The sequence below is a fragment of the Herpailurus yagouaroundi genome, unplaced genomic scaffold (genome assembly GCF_014898765.1).
Source record: "Herpailurus yagouaroundi ecotype Mexico unplaced genomic scaffold, PumYag 207, whole genome shotgun sequence".
NCBI lineage: Eukaryota > Metazoa > Chordata > Mammalia > Carnivora > Felidae > Herpailurus > Herpailurus yagouaroundi.
In genome coordinates, this window is record NW_024412438.1 from 650397 (window position 1) to 656316 (window position 5920).

Below are 5920 nucleotides of genomic sequence, written 5' to 3' on the forward strand. Positions count from 1 at the left end.
TTTTCATGGAGATTTTGTTACCGAGGCATGATTGATGAACTCATTGACCACTGGTAACTGATTCAACCTCCAGCCCCCTCCCCTCCCAGGAGGTCAGGAAGTGGAACTAAAATTTTCAACCCTCTAACGATGTGGCCGGTTCCCCTGGCAACCAGCCCTCATCTTAAGGTGCAGTCCAAAAGCCACCTCATTAACATAAATCCAGTTGTGGTAAGAAAGATTTGTTATCCACATGACACCCGTTTCACTTTTAAGGCCCTGAAGAGACTTTAGGAACTGAACCTTAGAGATCTTTAGATCCTGAGATCTTGATTGTTAGAGACCAAATATTATAACAAAAGATACCTCCATTGCTCTACTCACTCAGAAAATTCCGAGGGTGTTGGGAGCTGTGAGCCAGGAACCATGAACAAAGACCAAATATATACAAGAAATGAATGACCCAATATGTATTTCTCACAAATCACAGTATCACAGGTCATGAAAACATTTTGGACCTCAATACAAGCACACCTCAGAGATATTGCAGGAACCTCTCCAGAACACCGCAGTGAAGTGAATCTCACAATAAAGCAAACCAAGTGAATTTTTTGGTTTCCCTGTGCATATAAAAGTTATGTTTACGCTACATGGTAGTCTATTAGGTGTGCAATGGCATTTACATCTAGAAACAATACATACCTTCATTTAATAATACTTTATAGCAGGGGGTGGTGGGTGCCTGGGTGGCTCAGCCGGTTAAGCGTCCGACTTCAGCTCGAAAGTCATGGCTTGTGGGTTCGAGCCCCGCGTCGGGCTCTGGGCTGATGGCTCAGAGCCTGGAGCCTGTTTCCGATTCTGTGTCTCCCTCTCTCTCTGCCCCTCGCCCGTTCATGCTCTGTCTCTCTCTGTCCCAAAAATAAATAAACGTTGAAAAAAAAAAAATGGGCAGAGAACCCAAATAGACACTTTTCCAAAGAAGACAGACAGATGGGCAATAGACACATGGAAAGATGCTCAACATCACTAATCAACAGAGAAAAGCAAACCGAAATCACAGTAAGATGCCACCTCACACTGGCCCGAGTGGCTAGTGTCAAAAAGATAAGAAATAACAAGCCTTGGCGAGGATGCGCGGAAAAGGGAACCTTCATGCACTGTTGGTGGGAATGCAAACTGGTGCAGCCACTCTGGAAAACAGTATGGGGGTTCCTCAAAAAATTAAGAACAGAACTACCCTATGAGCCAACTATTTCACTTCTGGATATTTACCCAAAGGAAGTATAAACACTAATTTGAAAAAAAATATATGTATTTCCATGCTTAAGAATTATTTACAACAGCCAAGATAAAGAATTGAATGCCCACTGATAGACAAATGGATAACGAAGATGTGGCGTATATACACAAGGAAATATTACTCAGCCATAAAAACGAATGAAATCTCGCCCTTTGCGACAACAGGGGTGGACCAAGGGGGTATGAGGCTCAGTGAGATAAGTCAGACAGAGGAAGATCAATACCATATGCTTTCACTTGCATGTGAATATAAGCGATTCCACCATATGTGGAATCCAAAAAAACACCACCAACAAAAACAGACTTATAAATACAGGGAAAAAACTGGTGACGGTCAGTTTGGGAAGGGGCTAGGGGCCTGAGTGAAGTAGGTAAAGGGGATCAGGAAGTACAAACTTCCAGTTATAAAATAAACAAGTCACAGGCATGAAAAGTACAGCATAAGGAATACAGTCAAGAAATTGCGATAACCTTGCATGTTGACAGGCAATAACTATACTTATAGTACACCTGAAGCTAATGATACTAGTTTCATAGTCAACTGTAGTCGATATCGTCAACTATGCTTCAATTTTTTTTTAAAAAGGGGGGAAAAAAAGAAAAAATATCTTGTAGTCCTTACGTCGGGTTACATTGCATTGCATGTATTCATTAACTTCATAAATATTTACTAAGTGCCTGTTGTGTTCCTAGGTGCTGTGTTAGGCTGTGGGTAAGGATGGTTATCAACACATTCCGTGTCCTCAATTAGATTATAAAGAAATAAAGGAGACAGGCCAGTGGAAACATGCTGAACCATGCGAGAAATGCCAGGATGTGAATAGTAAGAAGTCACTTCACCTGGTTTTCAGGATGCTGGGGGAAGCTTTTCAAGGTAGATGATATCTTCTCTGTGCTACATGTGCTACGAGAGGATTGTAGACACAACCAAACATACCTCAGTTTCAAGGTGATCATGGTTGGGGTGCGTGGGTGGCTCAGCCGGTTAAGCATCCGACTTCGGCTCAGGTCATGATCTCGCAGTTTGTGAGTTTGAGCCTCGCAACAGGCTGTGTGCTGACAGCTCGGAGCCCGGAGCCTGCTTTGGATTCTGGGCCTCCCTCTCTCTGCCCCTGCCCCACTCACACTCTGTCTCTCTCCAAAAATAAATAAACATTAAAAAAAAAAATTTTTTTTTAAAAGGTGATCATGGTTTCGAACAGAAGATAAGAGGCAGGTCAATGAGGTGTTGGATAAAAAGTAAAAATATCCACTAGGATTCAAAGGACAAGGGGAAGCCTTTCCGAAAGAAAAGATTTTTTTTTTTTAATTTTTTTTCAACGTTTTTTATTTATTTTTGGGACAAAGAGAGACAGAGCATGAACGGGGGAGGGGCAGAGAGAGAGGGAGACACAGAACCGGAAACAGGCTCCAGGCTCCGAGCCATCAGCCCAGAGCCCGACGCGGGGCTCGAACTCACGGACCGCGAGATCGTGACCTGGCTGAAGTCGGATGCTTAACCGACTGCGCCACCCAGGCGCCCCCGGAAAGAAAAGATTTTTTAATTCAAAATTTCCAGAGCTGCAGAGGGCCAACAGCGTCACTTACCAAGTTCTAGGTAGGGGAGGAACAGGGCTACCACGGCTTACTTATATGGGGACTTCAAGAGTCTCTTCCGAGTATCAGATACGTGTATACCCAGAGACAAATGACATCGTTCGAGGTGCTCTCTCTCTGTTCCTTGAGTCTCATTATCTCTGCTCGTCTGTGGTGACCTAATTCTTTTCTCCAGCAAACACCGCTAAGTCAGCATCTTTAAACCTCAGCCATGCAGATACAAAATCATATCTCTTTATCTCTTAACATGCATATATCAGATATAATAAAAGACCCTAAAAATGTTTTATTGCTAAAAACTGCCAACCCTCATCCGAGCTTTCAGTGAGTTGTCATCATTTTGCTGGAGGGGCGTCTTGCCCCCATGTCGCTGCTGCTGACTGGTGGGGGTGGAGGTTACTGAAGGCTGGGCTGGCTGCGGCAATTTCTTAAAATAAGACAACAATGAAGTTTGCCACATGAAATGACACTTCCTTTCAGGAGTGATTTCTCTGCCACAGCCATGCTGTTTGATAGCATTTTTTTTTTTTTAGTTTTTTTTTTTTTTTTAACATTTGTTTATTTTTGAGAGACAGAGCGAGAGCAGGCGAGGGGCAGAGAGAGAGGGAGACACAGAATCTGAAGCAGGCTCCAGGCTCCGAGCTGTCAGCACAGAGCCCGACGCGAGGCTCAAACCCACAAACCAGGAGATAATGACCTGAGCTGAAGTCGGATGCTTAATCGACGGAGCCACCCAGGCGCCCCTGCTGTTTGATAGCATTTTACCCGCAGCAGAACTTCTTTCAAAACTGGAGTCGCGGCGCCTGGGTGGCGCAGTCGGTTAAGCGTCCGACTTCAGCCAGGTCACGATCTCGCGATCTCGCGGGATCTCATGATCTCGCGGTCCGTGAGTTCGAGCCCCGCGTCGGGCTCTGGGCTGATGGCTCGGAGCCTGGAGCCTGTTTCCGATTCTGTGTCTCCCTCTCTCTCTGCCCCTCCCCCGTTCATGCTCTGTCTCTCTCTGTCCCCAAAATAAATAAACGTTGAAAAAAAAAAATTTAAAAAAAAAAACTGGAGTCAATTCTCTTCATCCTTGCCACTGTTTTTTCAACTACGTTGATGGGATATTCTCAATCCTTTGGTGTCATTTCAAGGATCTTCATAGCATGCTCCCCAGGAGTAGATTCCATCTCAAAAAAAAAAAATTTTTTTTTTCTTTTTCTCTGCTCCTCCATGAGAAGCAAAGCTTCATCCCTGAAAGTTTTATCCTGAGATTGAAGCAATCCATCCCGTCTAGAGACTCTGCTTCTGATTTTAGTTCTCTTCCTGTTTCCACCCCATCCGCGGTTACAGCCTCCGCAGAAGTCTTGAACCCTCAGAGTTATCCGTGAAGGGCTGTGATCCGCTCCCTCCAGTTCCTGTGAGTGTTGATGTTTTGACCTCTTCTCACGAACCATGAACGTTCTGGAGGCATCTAGAATGATGACTCCTTCCCAGAAGGTTTTCAGTTTTGTTTTCAGGTTTGCTTTGTCCAGATCCATCAGCAGAATCGTTATCTAGGGCAGCCACGGCCTCACAAAATGCGTTTGTCAAATAATGAGACTCGAAAGTCGAAATGATTCCTTGATGCGTGAGCGGCAGAACGGGTGTTGTGTCAGCAGGCACGACAACACTCGTCTCGTTGTCCATCAGAGCTCTTGGGTGCCCGGATCATGGTCAAGGAGCAGTAATATCTTGAAAGAAACCTTTTTTTCTGCACAGCAGGTCTCGACAGTGGACTTGATATTTGGTAACCCGTGTTGCAAACAGATGTGCTGTCATCCAGGCTTTGTTGTTCCGTTTCTAGAGCACAGACATGATAGATTTAGCGTAATTCTTAAGGGCCCCGGGATTTGGGAAAAGGTCAGTGAGTCACCAGCTGCGTTAGCCTCTAACAAGAGAGGTGGCCCATCCTTTGAAGCTGGGGAACCAGGCATTGACTTCTGTCTAGCCACGAGAGTCCTAGGTGGCCTCCCCTTCCAATATGAGACTGTTTTGTCTGCACTGAGAATCTGCTGGTGAGCGTGGCCACCTTCTCTTCGCCGGATCTTCCGGAGAACTTGCCACAACTTCTACATCAGCACTGGCTGCTACTCCCTGAGCTTCGCTGTTCTGGAGGCAGTTTCTTTCTCGAAACCTCACAGACCGGCCTCTGCCAGCTTCTCGCTGTGCCTGCACAGCCTCCTCCCCTCGCTCGGCCTTCGCAGAATGAAGACAGTCCAGGCCTTGCTCCGGACCAGACTCTGGCTTACGGGGACGTGGCGCGTGTGATGTTCCGTCCAGACCACTCAGACGTTCTCCACGTCAGCAGTAAGGCCATTTAGCTTTCTCATCATCTGCGTGTTCCCTGGAATGGCACTTTTCCTTTCCTTCAAGAACTGTCCCTTTGAGTTCACAACTTGGCCAACCGTCTGGCGCAAGAGACTTAAGCGTTCAGTGTATCTCAGTTTTGGACGCACCCTCCCCCCTGAGCTGAATCACCGCCAGCTTCTGATTTAAAGTGACGGGCGGGAGACTCTGCCTCTCACTTGCACACTTACCGGCCGTTGCAGGGTCCATGATCCGCCTAATGTCACTGCTGCCCTGTCTCAGGGAACAGGGAGGCCCGAGGAGAGGGAGAGAGACCGGGAACAGCTGTCGGTGAAGCATCGGCACACACACAACATCTAGCAAGTTCGCTGTCTTATAGGGGCACAGCTTCTGGTGCCCCCAAATCATTACAATGCTGACATCAAAAATCACTGATCACAGATCACTGTAAAAATATAAAAATATGGGGCGCCTGGGTGGCTCCGTCGGTTGAGCGTCCGACTTCGGCTCAGGTCACGCTCTCACGGTCCGTGGGTTCGAGCCCCGTGTCGGGCTCTGTGCCGACAGCTCGGAGCCTGGAGCCTGCTTCGGATTCCGTGGCTCCCTCTCTCTCCGCCCCTCCCCGGCTCACTCTCTGTCTCTCTCTGTCTCAAAAATAAATAAACATGAAAAAAATAAAACAAAATAAAAATAAAAACCGTGACGAAGTTTGAAGGAC